The sequence below is a fragment of the Manis pentadactyla genome, chromosome 18 (genome assembly GCF_030020395.1).
Source record: "Manis pentadactyla isolate mManPen7 chromosome 18, mManPen7.hap1, whole genome shotgun sequence".
Classification (NCBI taxonomy): Eukaryota; Metazoa; Chordata; class Mammalia; order Pholidota; family Manidae; genus Manis; species Manis pentadactyla.
The window spans coordinates 19212806-19230165 of NC_080036.1; positions in this window are offsets into that span (position 1 = coordinate 19212806).

Below are 17360 nucleotides of genomic sequence, written 5' to 3' on the forward strand. Positions count from 1 at the left end.
GGGAGACGGACAAAACAGATGAAAAGGATAAAGAGGTACAAACAAACTTAAAATTATAAAATAAATTAGTCAGGAATGGAAGTATAATATAGAGAATATAACCAATAATATAATATATTAGTATGGTAATGGGGGTAGTTATACTTAATGTGGTGAGCATTTAGTAAAGTATATAATAATTGAGTCACTATGTTGTACATCTGAAAACAGTATGATATTGTATATCAACCATATTCCAATAAAAATATTATTTAAAAAAACACCCTTCATAGAAGCTAATTTTAAAAGCTCAGCTAAAACAATGTGTTAATCTAAAGAAAACTGGCATACTAATACTTAATAGACCTTAAGGCAAAAACTATTGCTCTGTATACTGAGCATCATTTAAATAGTGATAAAAGGAGCAATCTTCTGAAATGACATAAATAACTTGAGCTTTTGTGTACCTATCAAAGTAGCCTCAAATTTTACCAAGAAATATTGACAGAATACCAAGGAAAAATGGGCAAATAAACAACTATGTTGCAAGATTTTCAATACTTCCTTTTCAGAATTGAAAATCAAGGGACAAAAATTACTAACAAAATAGAAGTGTTGAGAAAAAAAATGAACAAGAGTAGAGGCAAAGCAAGCCTCAACAAATACTTTAAATCACTGTTATTAAAAGACCATATTTTTAGATTACAATTACTGGTTAATCAAGAAATCAGGATTAACACTGAAACCATATAGAACTAAAAGTGCAATGAAATTTTCCCTTATTAAAATTTGTGTCTTGCTGCTAAAACTGGTATCTAGAAGAAATTTAGAGTCTGAAAAGCATATGTTAGGAAACAAGAAAAAATGTGAATTAAACTTAGTGCTCAACTCACAGTTATCAATGGCATAAAAACTAGGGCAATAAATACAGAAACATTAAAAGGAAGGAAATAGAAAGATAAGGGCAGAAATTGACAAAAATTGTCACAATATGCCTTTCAATTTGTATATGTTAATTATCACTACTGATATATCTGTTTTTTAATTTGATTTAATATTTTTCCTATACTTTTATGCATTATTTTTTATATTTCCTTTCTCCTTTTCTGTCCTCCATTACATTTGTTATGTATTCTTTATCCCCATTTTTCTCCTCTCTTATTTTGGAAATTTTTCTTCACTCTTGCTTGGAAACTCAACAAGATCAGTACAACTAGAATTTGATTCTTCAAAAAGACTAAACATATAAATATACTCAGTGTAGATTTATCAACAAATAAGACAGAGTAGAGTATATAAAAAGAAAGAATAGAAGGGGATAGAATCAAAGCTAAAGAAAATTATAAACAAAGTTATACCAGGGTATGACCTGGTCCTTCAAATAATCTTGAACTTTTTCAAATTTAAGTTAGTTGAAACAGCAAAATTGGAAGGGGTTTGTAAACTGACAAAATAATTTGTGTCTTTCATATTTTTGCTTCCTAATGCAGACTGCACTCTGCTGCTATCAAACCTGTGTGAAGAACTGTAAAAGGTCTGCAGTGTTTATGCTACTTACATGCTGGCAAGTAAACTTGCCTCAAGTTTTGTAACTGCTGGCAGAAGACATGAGACTTCTGGGTCAGGACAGAAGACTTTGTTACAGCACAACAGGCAGCATGAACTTCATGTCAGCTACAACTGTCCCCCAAATCCCAGGGGCACAATGGGAACACGAAGCCAGAAGGATACTGTATGCACAGTGTGTGGTGTAGCAAGAACGAGAAACTCTGCGCTTTGGAAGCCCTACAATTTATAAAAGGAAAATTTAGAAAACCTGTCCGAACCTTGTCCCAGGAGGAGACATTATCTTTATTATACTGGACAGCAAATAAATCCTGCTTCTCCCCCCTGGAAGGAGAAACTCTCTATCTTCAAAATCTGTTCTTTATACAAAACATCTCTCAAAAGATGGTTTGGAACAAAAACTATCAGTGACTCTACTCAGAAGCTAAGCAGAAATATGAGAGACCCAGTGGAAAAGTGTCCCCCCAAATTTATTTCTTCTACTACTGCTGTTATTATTGCCACTGTATAAGAATGAAAATATAAATGTAATTTTTCCCTGGGCCTTTTCTACATGCCCCTGTGGTGTTCGGAGTGAATAGCACTTAGAAAACATTATTGTTCTCTAAGCAGTATCCCTTATTAGATGGGTGGGGGTGCTGGGTGAGGAGCAGCAACAAAGCAAACAATCAGACAACAAAAGGTTATTGCTCCGTGGAGTTAATCATGACATTTAAGTGTATCCGGGTAAACTTTCAGTATTTATTTTATCTGAAATTCCCCAAATGGGTTCAATCTATACCTTTATGAATAGAATGTTCTTGGCTAACTTTTCTGGAGTAGGAAAACTATAGGGGTACCCTCCCATTTCCATCTGACGGCTGCCTTTGCAAATCATCTTGTATTTGACGAGATGAAGAATAAAAAACATTGTTGCAAACATATGAAGAATGAAAAAGAAATGTCTATTTTGGCTCTAATGTGCTGGCATCTAATAGCAGAAGTCCTGAAATGTTCCAGACCTTTTATAAATACAAATGTAGACTTCTTGCTAGCCTTACTATCTGTTCTCTTGAGGAAACTTTTTAGGCTATAAACTATCCATTTCTTAACTCTGTAGTTCCCATGCGTTTCCTGACATCCTAAAGCCAAAGTCATGCATGGTGAAAACTTAAGGCAAGGTGAAAGTTAATAATTGGCTGTTACTTTGCTTCAAAAGAGTATTAGACTCACCTGCTTTTCTTAAATTGTTACACAGAAAACTAAATTTGAGGTGTTAATAATTTCTTTTCTATTATTCTACTCACTATCATAATTATATTATGCACTGAATGGACTTAACGCTTTTATTTTTCTCTTTACTAAAATTAGCAGCAATTTCCTATTTTTAAATATAGGGTGCATAGAGTTTTGCTGAAAGTTTCACATTCTCCTAAGCTATTATTCAAAAGTGCCAATCCCTTTTAAAATATCTTTTGTGACAGTTTAAATCTCTGTTTAATTCAAGGTATGCTAAAAGTAATAAAAGCAGGGACTGTGATTGATATAGTTGATGATGCTTCCAGATATTCAATCTGGTTGATTTTCTTTCAAGCAATTTTTATCAGCTGTTTCATTCATGCTGTAGACTACCTCTTATACTGACCAGTGATATATTTTTTCCCAATTGTCACTTACATAGGGCATTATAGAAAACCTGTCCAAACTTTGTACCAGAAAAACATTTTCTTTCTTATACTCAACAATTTAACTAACAAAATTTAACCAAGCAAATGAACAATATTAAAAAAAAAACTTATGAGTGATTCTATACATATATGTGCATGAATCACAAGTATGTGTGTGTCAGTTAACCTTAATTACCTCCTCAAAGACCCTATTTCCAAATATAGTCACACTGGGGAGGAGGGCTTCCACATGAGTTGAGGGAGGGGGAGGATATACTATTCAGTTCATAACAGAGATAACTTTGGAATTCCAGGAGGAATTTCCAGTAAGTATACACAGGGTCTAAGGCAAAGGATGATTTCCATATATGTACTTCCAATTTATATCCCCAACACAGAGTTATGTCCCTTCACAAATTGAGGGGAAAGGCATTGACTCAAGTATTTCATATTGCATTTCTCTATAGGCAGTAGTTTTCTGTCTTTTATTTGAAGAATAGTCTTGGAAGTCAGAATTTCTGTGGCATCTGTGAAGAAATGTGGGTGCTCACAATGATGCCCAAATTAGCAATAGCTGCCAAGCCCTAACTAGGAACATTACCAGTGCCTAACAGGGTCTATAAAGGTGTCCCCAGTTTGCATGCTCTTCATTCTCCAGGTGCCACCCCAGTTCTCTGCTGGTGCTTGAATAAAAATATCTATTGTCCGGAACTTTCTATTTTGTATCACCGAAAACCAGATGTGTTTTTTTTTTCTCTTTCCAAACTACTATCCACACAATTTTTCTTAGACAAAATATCAACCTCCTACTAGCAAGAAGTACCTTACTTTATACAGGGTTGGAAAACTCAAGACTCCCTCCAGGTAAATGTTGGGAAAACCTCACCATGGCATGACGTATCCTCAGAGCTGGCTCTCTTGAACAGCTTGAGCAGATGAACATCCCTTAGTAACCCACACCAGATGGCACTTTCAGCATGGCAACATGGCCAGAGGCAGACATTTGGGTTTTAAAATAAAATTTTCTGAGCAAGGAGTCCGGAGAAGCTCTCTGAGAAGTAATCGCTGAAGCTTGCAGCTGTTCATTTATTATTTCATGCAGAGGAAGAACCACTGGCTACTTGTGCTTTTCAAGAAATAAATCTTATTGTTTGGAGCTGGACGACCAGGTGGCTCCCAACACCAACCAATATGTTCACACAAATGAATGACTTTTGAACAACAAATCATGGGCCAGGGAATTTGCACAGGAAGCAAATTGAAAATTCTGACTAAGAAAAAATCCAAAAGAACAACGAGGGACTGAGAAGGTAATTCTCTTACTCTGTTAACAGGTGAAATCCAAGTCTGGGTGAGCCTCTACTTACGCAACAGAGCAGACCTGCCCAGGGGTCTATAAGTACTTGACATCAATAGCAATTACCCAGAGAAGAATGTGATGCTCAATATATGGAAAAATGGACAGAAATAGCTACATCCCATACATATGCATGTGTGTATGTATTATATATAAATGTGTGAGTATGTGTATTCACTCTATGTTTGCAATAAACTACAATAAAAATAGGAGACAAATTCTTTGGTATGAGAAGTAATGATACAAAAGGACATCTAAATAAAATGGAAAATGCTGGTTGAGAAAAGGTGGCTAGACTAAGAAAGATGATACAAAATAAGGCACTGAAGAGCTAAATCAACATGGCAGAAAATAGGGATATAGTTGAAAAATTTGAAAATTTTCATGGGAAAATAACAAAACTTTATCCACTAGAACCCTTCCCATACAAGCAGTAGAAAAATGTGCTTGATTGATTTAATAATAAAAAATATCAGTTTTGAGATTTTTAAATTCAGCGGCTCAACAGCATCCTCAAAGACCCAGATTCTGACCATATTTTTACTGTGTCATCATTAATTAGAGTGATTTAACACATTTATGTAATCCATTACAAACCTTGAATTTTCGCAGTCAACTGAAGAGAGAGAACAACTTTAAACACATTAACCATCAAATGCACTCTTGAAAATCTGTGCTGGAAATCTCATGGAAAAAAGAAAAATAAAATCACATTGCAAAATATATTCTTTATAGAAATACCAGTGATATGGCACTAGACAGATGTAAGTAAGAATTTCATTAAAGCAAATGAATAAGTATCCAAGAATAATTATTCTGATGTTGTTTGATGTTCTGTTAATAATTATATGCATATGAATTTGTTGTTTTAATTTTTTGAGAAATAATTTTATTTTTGAAAATAGTTTTTGAATAGTAGCCTTTTACATGTCTACTCATATGATAAAACATATGTGTGTATCAATCAATAAATATTTCACAACACATAATTTTAACTCCTGTCAGGGCCCCCTTTCACTTTCAAAACTGTCTCAGCCTAGACAACAGATTATATATTAACCCTATAGTTAGAATTTTAAAGTGAGAGTGAGAGACTCCATAGTCTGTAGTCTTTATAGAGAGTCTATACTCTGTGGAAAATGAGTATACATGCAAACAACTGGAGGTTCAGCAATTCATCTGTAAAGTATTTTTATTTTAAGACGTCAAAGAAATGAGAAATAATTAACAAACGAATTGAGTAAAAGAATTATTAAAATGATGCTCCATGGAATTGAAGGTGTGTGGTCTGGGAAGTGAAGTCAGGAGGGAGAAGGAAGAGAATAAAGGGAAGTAAGGCAAAGGATTGCAGTGTCCAGTGGGTGGCAGGACAGCTGGAGTTGAGGACAGAAGTTAGCCAGAAAGCAAGAACTGCCGATCAAAGAGGGGCTGCTCAAAATTGAGGTGATGGGTACGTTATAGATATTGATAATGGGAAGATTTGAGTTTTGGCCATGAGAGTGAGTGGCTTCTTCTTCACTGAAAAAGAGGAGGTCAAGGGAATGAGAAGTCGGGATAGTAGAATGGTCATATATGTGCATATGAAGTCATCAAGCCCTTTGACAACGGTGCTGGAGAGAAGGGCAGTGAGCAGGGAGGTGAAATCTCAATGAGCCCACGGGAGACCCAGGGGTCTCTGGATGACTGCAAACGGGAGGGTAGGGGGTGGCATCGTACGATGACATGAGATTCACGCTGGGCATGTTCAGGGAGGTGGGAGGGAAAGAGCAGAGCAAGAAAAACATCCATCCCAGCCCCTGACCAAATCACACAAGGTGCATGGGAGAGATGCCTACCCCTTGAGACAGTGAGCTAGGGCCAGAGAAGGAAACCACAGTAAACCAGGGTGAAGGGCACAGATATGCAGCCCTGAGTGAGTCACAGAAGATACCGGTGTGAAGCCAGAGGCTGATTTTGGGGAGGTGTGGAACATCAGGAGTGTCCTTTCAGGAGACCCAGTTCTGGGACCTTGTTCCATTCCTGTTCATGGCAGTGTGGGTGCTTATTCAGACACATGAAGTTCTGACAATCATTTTTCCTCTATTAACTGAACAATAATAAACCAACAGAATCCGACATCAGACGTGCATGGTTTTTCATACACAGCATCAATGATAAATCGTTATAAGCTGAAAACACCCATGTCATTAACACCCACACCAAGGATCAGAGCATCACCGGCCTCCTTTGAACTCTTTCGGTCTCTATCAGCCTCCAAAATAAACCACTACCCTGTTTCCTGCACCATAGATGAGTTTTCTGGGTTCCCTTTGGACCTTGGTCGATGGAGGAAAGAGGTAAAGCGAAGGGAGGTTTCAATATGAGTAGACAGTGCTCTGTGGCTCCCTTTTGACACACTGATTGTTAACATCAAGGTCACGGAAGGAGCAGAGTGAGTCACTGAGCCTGGACCCATCTGGAAAAATGATGGCTTCTTCCCTGCCTGCTTTTGGGATCTCGTCCCCACTCGTGCGCTTAGGCACAATAGCGTAATTATGTGCTGATATTCTTCTTACCCCCAAACACACACACACACCTGAATTCCTTAAGACATCAAGTCTTATCATTATTTATTCTCATGGCTTTGTATGATGTCCCTTACATGGTAGATTTTTTAAATCACGATCAGAAATAAGTGTATATCTCTGCCATGAATCCTAAAACCAAGTGAAAAATCAAAGAATTTCCCATCAAAACTTTGTGTGTGTGCCAATCCTTGCTTATGGCTTCATGCAACTCATTCTACAAAGTTGTAGGTCACTCATCTTGGAGAAGTCTTAAAAATGAGCTGATGTTACATGTCTCATCATCAACTGAATTCTACAAACTTATTTCATGAAATGTATAATTATTGGAATGTTTTACAATGTATTAAGCCCATTTTTATCTGGTCTGTCACCTGAGATTCATCAACAGGTGTCCCAAAAGTCCTAATTAAGGGCCTGTTCCCCACAGAGAGCTACTTCATAATGTTCTGGGGGTCAAGAGCTAGAAGACAAGATTGCTTTATCAACATTTCATTTTTGGCAACATCTCCCTGAAAAGAGAACCAAGACAGTTCAATTCCTGATGTTTACAGATGAAAGAACAAAGTCACTGAGAGTTTAAACGGCCTCCCCATGACATGTGAATTAAATCGCAAAGCCTTTGATTCCAGTTCATACCTGACACTGTTTACAGCTAACAATGCCTGAACCTTCACCATCTGTTATTTGTCCCTTCTGGGAAGTTTCTCTCCTCTGTGAAGATGAAACCATCAGACTCTCAAGATCAACAAACACCTCTTAGTTTGAATAGCTGGTTCTGGTAGGGGTTTGGGGGAGAATGTGATTTGGGAGTACCAGTCGGACAGCCCAAGAGACTAGAAGCAAAGGTAGAATCAGCACGTAAGGCTGATTCTTCAGTTCTCAAGAAAACACAACCCGTTCATTTCATGATATTAATAAACAATACAGAAGTTGGCACTTTGGGTGGCCAATGAATTGACAAAGATGCATTTTTCTCCCTAGTTCACTTATTTTTTTCTATCCCATTGATGATTACTGACGGCCTGTTATGTGTCAGGCACTTCTTCTCTGTGTGCTATACCAGAAATGCAGTGATGATGAAAACACAGCCCTTGCTCTCAAAGGAGTTTACATTCTAATGCAAAAATCGCTGTGCTCTGAAAAATGCCTAATTTCAGTTCCCATCTGTAAGTGATAAAATTTACCTCCTTAGATCTAAGCTAGTGTCCAATATACCTGTACTTCCGCCGGCCCCAACATGTTCCAAAGCAAGGCCGTCACCCCTCTTTCTGACAGTCCATATTCTCAGTGATAGTATCATGCTGTATGCTGTCACTCAAGTTGGAAACCTAGGATTTCCTTTGGTCATTCCCCTGCCCCAACCCTGCCAGTGATCAGCCTTCTAGTCATAGTGACTGTCATGTAACGAACTGTCCTCCCCTTCCATCTTCACAAGCCACCATCATGTCCTCCTGCGTCCACCACCTTCATATTGTCTAGGGAGGTCCGTGGCTTTGCATCCCTTTGCCTTTCAACTGTGGTGTTCGCCCCTCCCGAGTGATCTTTTAAAACCTAAAATCTTGTTCAGACAGCTTCTGAATAAATACTTTCCAGGTAGTGTTCAGAATTCATAGACTCGGCTTGCCTTTCCAAACTGAGCTCCCCCCATAACCACTCACTCCATGGATCACTCACATGTTTAATTGCCTCTATTTTTCAAACTCTGACGTTGGGCTTCTGCTTCCTTTGCTTGCAGGCAGGTTACCGTGTCTTTGCAGGACTGTCCTTTCATCTGCCTGGCATCTGCTCACACATCAGCTCTTCAGAGAGGCTTCTGGTCATCGCATAAAATGTTTTCCCACCACAGACCTCTGCCCCAACCAGATTACTCTCATTATTTTCAGAAGTGACCACTGCAAGAAATCATCTGAGGAATTTATTTGTTTGGAGTTTATTTTATTTCTATGTCCTCTGTATCAAAGAGTAAACCCTGGTCCCCCCAGAGCCACAATCAGTGCCTGGCACAGAGTAGATTCCCAGGGATTACTTACATAGAGTACATCCCGCTCTGTCCAGAATGGCCTTCTCCACTTCCAAATTGTAACACTCTCAAACCATAAATCGTCCAATTTTGTGTGATCCTGCAACACTTTTTATATACTTATTTCATAATACTTCTCAGGTGATATTGTAATTATTGGTGGAGTGTATAAAAATATATGTGTTGTCATGTTTCATTGCACCCCCATCTAAGGACAGGCAATCCTATGAATTTCACTGTCCTGTCTGGTTTGGCAATTGTTGATGATTTTACCATTCTAAAAGTAAAAGAGAAAATATTAGGAGTTGAAGGAAATACATGTGGGAGAGAAAAGTTAGAAAACAACTTGATAATAGGTTGTGTTTGTCAATGAAGCAACACATCCCTTGTCAAGACAACCTGGGAGTTTAGTAAAACCTGCTCTTCTTACAAAACCTTAGAGAGATGGAGGGGTCTGTCTGGAAGAATCTGCACTTCTTGGGAAGTTTTAGAAATCACTGAAAAGTAGACTTTCATAATTATGGAATTCAGACAGTTAGAAATCTCAAATATCAAAGCAATACTAGATGACATCTCAGCTCTCTTCACTCATATAGTTTTAGGCACAGACATACACATATGAAATTATCTATGTAATACTGTGCTTGGTGAAAATAAAGGCAACTATGAGCTGTAAAGAACATTCCACATACTTCCTTGTATCTTCAAACAAAGGTATGAACCAAGAAAACGTGATTAAGCTCATTTTGCAGATCACGACAATGAATTCCAGGGAACTCCACTGTGGACCAGCAGACTGGGGCTCCCGCTTGCACTCAGTCTCAGCACATTTGCTTTTTAGCCTTGAAATAGTTTCCTTATTATGTGTCTGATTTTCCCTTTTTAAAACAAGGATGTCAGATAAAAATCTAGTGATTCTTAATATACAGCCCCTTCCACTTTTGCATAGGGTTCATGGATTTCTTTGAGAATTCATGAAATTTATGAACACTTTTCACAGAACATTTCACACATACACACACACACACACACGAAACTAGGCCTTCCAGGCATCAAGGTAAGTCTTGTTAAGAACCTGTGCACACACACTAAAATGTCCTTTTTATTCATACAGAGGCTTTTTTAAGTTACTGATTGGATCTTACCAGAAAAGGTTGAACTTCTGGAGATTTTCTTAAGTTAAAACATAGAAATCTGCATAAGCACTAGTTTTTTCATTCTCCAATTGAATAGAATTTCTCACTTGCATCGTTGGCATTAAGTCACATTTCAGAAGGTCTAAGAACTACAGTTTACTCTTCGAGATGCAGTTAGCAATCAATTGTCCAGGCTGCAGATATCATGCAAATAGGCCAAAGCAATGATGCCCATTCCCTGGAAGATACCTGGGTAAGAAAATGCACACCTAATTGTAGAGCATGTGTTTCGGGTCTTGTCAACAAGGATTGCCAGAGCTGATCTCCCCTTAGTAAAGCAGGCAGTTCTCAAGAACTCTGATGCAAAAGCAGATGACAATGATTTTAAAAGTCATGTGTTCCTACCTCCAGATGATCCTGGTCTCATTCTGCATTCCGTAACCAGATACAGCATCATGGACTCTGAATGAAAGTGAGATTCTCCAAGCCCACCCTTTCTGTTAATTTGTCATCTTGAAAGTAACATTGTCTCTTCCAGTTCTGTAAGGTGTCTTGACACATGCACTCATCCCTAAAGAGAAGCTTATTCCATGAAAGAATCCAGCTCAGAATCTTATATATGAACTTAGTAAAAGAAAAAAATAATAAGAGACAAACTTTGTTTCCAAAATAGCAAAGAACAGTAGGAAATGTCTAGGAAGAAAATTAAATTGATGTTAATGGGCAAACTTGGGATATATCCTGTTGTCCCTGTCCTAAATAACAAAAACAAAGAATTTCAGTGTGTATAAGTCATACTTTCGTCTTCAGTCATATAATCACAGAGATTTGAGACTGGCGCTAAAACTGCTAAGTAGACATTCACTCATTCTGCAAATATTATTCAGCCCCTACTATGCCCCAGAGCCTATGTACCCAACCTATATCAAGGAATAAAATAGAAATACCTACCTTCTTGGAGCTAACATTGCAGTTGGGCAGGGAGAAAGTAATAGTCACCTGGGAAGAAAGTCAGAAGAAAATAATCATTGTAAATAAGTCATAGGATATGTTAGAAGGGGGGGAATACAATAGACAAAGGAAAATAGAGCATGTTATGAAAAGCAGGAGTCCCAAAGCCAGATATACAGTCAGTTCTTAGAGATGTCTGAAGTTGTGTCTTTTTGAATGGCTTGCTGTATGCCTGTCCCTCCCCAAGCACCCCTGCTAGGGGCTAAGGCACTGCCTCCAGATTGAAGTGTGGCTAGGATGACCAGGCTGGCAGGCAGACTGTACTGTCTTGGGGGTCTCAGCCTCCTCACTCCTGAGTAGACCACGTCCTCCCTGGTAGGCACCCAGCATCCTCACGCTCCATCCACATCCTTTCCTGAATCCTGCTCTGTGCGTGCTCTTTCAGGGCAGGAAAGGATTTATACTTTAATCAATGTGCATTACACATCCGCAGAAGAGGTAAATGTCTTACACACATACTACTAACTAGGCTGAAGGAGTGTAGATGAGGTGTTAGGGAATAAAGTGTGATTCTGGAGTTCCAGGTGTTGACAACGAAGTAGTGGGAAAAAGAGGGGACTTGATGAGTCAGAAGAAGGAGACAAACTCCACATCCAGCAGAGAGCTCCCGGCACCTCACTGCGTACCCCGTCGTACAGGGAGTCCCACTCTCCCACCAAAATAATTTTCTAATATATACATTATAATTCTGAAGCAGATTGGTATGACTTTAAAACTGATTGACCTTGAAATTTGTACTCAGTTCTTCTTCCCATAGGGGGTATATTTTGGAGTATAAATTTAGTTAAGCTTTTTAAGTGTGTGATTATTTGAACAAAAACTCATTCTCTGGAGGATTACAGTCACAACTACAGAGATTTTCATATTGGTACTTTTCCTTGTTTATTTATTTGAAATGAACCTTGTTAACTGCAATGTCCATATTTCAATGCAAGGGCTTAGAAAGTTAGGAGTTAAATAAAGGCTGATTCTACATCACTGCTTTCTTACTTGTGAGACATATTAAACAATATTCTCTAAAGAGCACAATTTCACATGCAGTTGCTTGTGATTATTGTGAAATGACCAAGTCATAACTAATATAGGTAAGTATCATTAGGATAGTGAAATTATTGTATGAAATTTTGTTAAAAAATAATGTAATCATGTAGTCTCTAAACATTTCCATATAGATTTCTTATTAATTACAAAAGCAAAAAGAGAATTTTACAATAGAAAAAAAGTGTCTAAATAACCTAAATCAAGGAGGTAACATGTGCTTACTGGCATGGTTCACTGAGAAGGACCTAACAGAACATACAGTTTTCCTGCCAGAAAATAGACAACTTGAATCAAATCATGAGGGAACAAAGAGACAACCCCAAATTGGGGGACTTTTAAAACAAAACACCTGGTCTATATTCTGCCCAACTGTCAACGTCATGAGAGCAAAGAATAAAACTAAGGAATGTTTTTTGTTTAAAGAAAGTAATGAGACATAACAACTAAGTGAAATGTGTGATTCTAGATTGGAACCTGCATTGAAAGGGGGAAACAAAAATGAGATAACTACAGAAAATTGAATTTGGACTCTATATTAGGTAATTCTATTATATTTGTGCTCAATTTCCTTAGCTTAATAATTGTATTATAGATGTTGTATTATACTATGAGAATATCCTTGTTCTTATAAAAGATACATGTGGAAACACTTAGGAGTTTGTATCTTATGTTTATATGATTCGGCAAAATAATAACAGTGCTGTACATAAAGAATTTGACTTGCCTTTGTCCCTGAATCCTGGGAGATACAGTCTAAACATTTGGAATTTCCTGTTTTGGGGAGTGCCTCTTTCCTGTCTTGGGAGTATCAGTCTTTGTAATTCTTGGTGGGCCCCTTGGACTGTATCTTATAACTAGATGACTCATGGTGGGCTCCTAAATGGTTTATGCTAATGACATTACTCAAGATAGAAGATGGTCATGCCAGAAAGACCAACCATGTAATTAGAGGGTTGGGCTTTGAACCACTTGGTATCTTCCCAGACTTGGCAGAGGGGGGAGGGTTCTGGATATTGAGCCACATGGCCAGTGCTTCAATTGATCCTGCCTACTCAATGAAGCCTTAATAAAAACTGTCTGGTTGGCATTACTCTGTGTATTGTCACACACTGATGAACCAGAGGTTGGCACATCCCCAGAGATGATGACCCTTCAGCTTTGAGACTCCACCAGACCTTGCTCTATGTGTCTCCCCATTAGGCTGCTTTTGATTTGTATCCTTTTTCTATAATAAAACTGTAATCATAAGTATGGAGCTCTCTTGAGTTCCTCATCAGTCCAGTGATTTTCAACCCTGAGCAGGCTTATGGGAACCCCTGAATTTGAGGATAGTTGATCAGAGGTGACGATGTTCTGGGAACCCCTCAACTTATGACAGGTGCTGGAAGTGATTAAAAGACAATAACCTTAGACTGTGATGTCTGACCTAACTCTGGGTCACTGGTAGAAGTCATTGTAGATTCACTGTACTATTTTTTACAGATTTCTGTAATTTTAATTTTCTTTTCAAAATAAAAATTTGGTAAGAAGTGCCTGGCTCTTATATAACTTCAGGAAGTGGGAAAATAATCTGAAGACAATATTCAATAAGTTGCCTATGTGCCTTTATGGTCATGCAGATCAAGCACTGAGGTTTGTCTTTTTAGGTGAAAAATTAGATTTCTAGATTAATTTTTTTCCAGACATTAGTTGATTGGATTGAAAAGCCTGTTTGAAACCGGTTTGGTTTTATGGGTTTACACACTTCAGAAACTAAATACTAAGTGCCAAACCCATGCCATTTGTAGCAGGAGAAGGAATAAACTTGACCTGGTAGACTTGGGAAAAAAATTAAGATAAAACCTTAAGCCCATACTGCAAGCAGTATTCTTCCAAGCAGTGGAGTGCATGTACTCAATCAGTAGAGATATTGAGCCTCCAAAGACATTTTAAAAATCTGTTCCTGGCACATAGCAGATGCTCGATGAGCAGTAATAATAATAAAGAGCAGGCAAGAAATATGAGGGACTTGAGGTAATGGTGGTATCAAAAATGTCTTCCTTTGGTATAGCACTTCCACTCTTAAAGCTAAAAAAGCTTATGCAACATATTCTCAGCAAGCTGGAGTAGGGTACTGAGTAGGCAGCTCCAGCTATCACTGTGATGCTAAAGAGAAAATGATCACCAATATGAATAGATTCCCAAGGTCATAAACTGCAAAGTTCTCACAAGTTCAGTGACTTTCTCCCACCATGTCCTATAGGTGCTTGAACTGAGCAGTTTGATAGACAGACTCTTACAGAATTTGAGGAAGGAGGGGAGGGTCAAGGGAGGAAAGAAATTAGTGTGTTAGAAAGCTAAGAAGTTGGAAGGAAGGAGGGAAATGGAGGAAGGAAGGAAATGTATGCCTTGTTCAAAATATATCACATTAACATTAACGATGAAACCTCAATGTTAATTTTTTTTAACTTTCTATACGCTGTGGTTCCCTTGTTCATCAGTAACCTGTTTTCTCTGGTATAATGAGTTTTGTCCTCCCTTCTGCTTTCCTTGTCTACATCAATACCTCAGACAAACGCTTTTAAAATAAATTCATAAAATCTTGTACATGTTGCTTGTAACTTCTATAGTAGTAATACGATGTACTTGAAAATGCATATTAATTCAGTCGCAATCAACTTACATGAATGTGGAGAAATAATTCACTTTGTCTCATTCTCACTCCCTTCCTCTCTCTTACCACTTCACATTATATATGTTACATGTATTTTGTGGCTTTACATTGTCATGTGGCTGTCATTCTGAGTTGGCTCAGCAAGTAAAACCAATTCTTTTTTTCCTTTTAAGACGGCCAAGTGTCTGACAAGCTGATTTCTTTTCTCAGCTGCATGTAGCAGCTTAAAACATCTGAATATTTGAGCTGGACTTTTTAATTATATATCTTAGCAGATCAATGTATTCAGGAGCTATACTTGAATATTCAAACTGAAATGGACTGGGTATTAAAGTAAGCCACTAGCTGAAGCAACTTTGCTTGGTGTATCTGTCATAAGAAGTGACAATTCATCTAATTAGTTTGTGATATTGGAGACACTGTGAATTATTTCTCTGTGGCGTTTTTTTCATAGTCAGGGTGCATGTACAGTCCAGAAGACATACTTGGTTTCTATTAAAGGATGGCTTCTACCAGCCAGCACATAAATAAGTATTTTCCCTGTGTCTCATGATATATATGAAATATAGTATTGAATCTGCAGATGACCCAATGAATAAAAATGATCTATTTAGGAATGTAATGACGTGTCTCAGATATCTAACAACCATGCAGCAGTTGGCCATAAGGGACCTATGAGTTCTATTAGACAAGTTTCAAAAAGGGTGCAATTATGGGTGTGCAACCTACCCCTTCTTAAAAATTCCAGTGTGCTGGTGAGAGAAGATTAAGGATAACCTTGACCTGTCCCATATCAGTTGATAAATGTCAATATAGATCACCCCAACTATCATTTTAGAAACACAAATCATTGACACGCTTTGGAAATTCAACAGTTTTTATCTGCAAGTGTCCTAAAACCTGACTTAGAACTGATGTATTTCAGGGCTCCAGAGTAACCCACTGGCTCAGATCACCCCCAGAGGCTCCCAGAGTGGCTTAGATTGGACCAGATCTTGAAAGGTGAGGAGAATTTAGAGGAACAAGAGGCCAAGAGTTACACATGCCTGGAAGGGCAAGGGAACAATATAGGGATATGTAGGGAAGTCTCGAAACCACAAAACAGCACATATAGGGTGTCAGGAACTGAGGCAGGGGCTTGTCATGGAAGAAGAAATGGGAGAGATGTGCTCGAAGCCAGCTGAGAGATACTTCAGTGTTCAGCTTTTATTCTACAGACCAAGAAGTGGGTTTTCATTTAAACTGCGATTTTCAATGCTATCACATAATACGTATTGTAAGATATATTTTAACTTTATTTTGTTTTTGTTTTTGGAGGGAGATGAGAATTACAAGGAGAAATGTGTATGGTAAAAATTCAGATTATATCAATAGCTTTGCTTTGCAGGCCACAATAACAACAGAAAAATAAGAATTGGAAAAATGGGATCTTCTGAGCCTGTGTGTTATTTACCACTTAATGGAATGTTGGCTGAAAACAGTAAAATAAATATTTCATTTTACCCAGAATCACTTAAAAAGTAAATAAGACACAGAGCCCTTCTAAGACAATTGCTGTGGCAGTATGGGGTAGATAAAATGGGCTTCAAGCTGCATAAAGTTTAAGCTAATATTCTTGGGCTTAGGAGTTTATATCTTCCTTTCCCCAGAAACAGTCTCCTATATGATTCCCACAGGTAAAATCATCTCAGTGGGTTTCACAAACCAGTGTAAATAAGTGCAGGTTTGCATTAAAGCTCCAGCTACATATTAAAGCCAAATCAACACCCTTTACTAATAGAGATGTTCAAAAGAGATGAAACACCTCAAAGCCCAGGTACGGGGTTTGTGCTGCTATTTCATGTCGAGGCAATTACAGTACTGGTATTAGGGCAGATGAGGGCGGGAGTGGTGGTGTCATCCTGGGGAAGGGGACGCAGGCCTTTAAGCAATCATGTAGAGCATGCAGAACATCTTGGAGCTGGGGAAGTAACAAAGCTCCGTGCTGTCGGAGTATTGATCTGCTCCAGAAGGAGCAGGGGGCTGTACTACGGTGATTGCCTTCCCCGCTGGGTTTAGAGAGGCCTGAAAGAATACAATATTGATCTGGCCCCGCTCCTGAGAAGTAACTTACAGATAAGCCCTGTCTGGAGGCCACCAACCTTGAGAACAAACTGTTGCAAAGATGCCCCCTTTGCCAGAGGTTCAACATCAGAGCTAATGCTGTCTGGGTGATGTTTAGAACACACATGAGCCCAGGCCCTGGGAGGAGCTGCCTATGTGCTTCCCCCCCTATGAATCATGGACATCCCCAAATTCTGGAACAGTTAGAACCATGTCATGTGGAGCAGAAGGGAGGGCACAGCTGAAATCCCCTTTGTGAAGCTGTGTTTTGTTAACAAAGG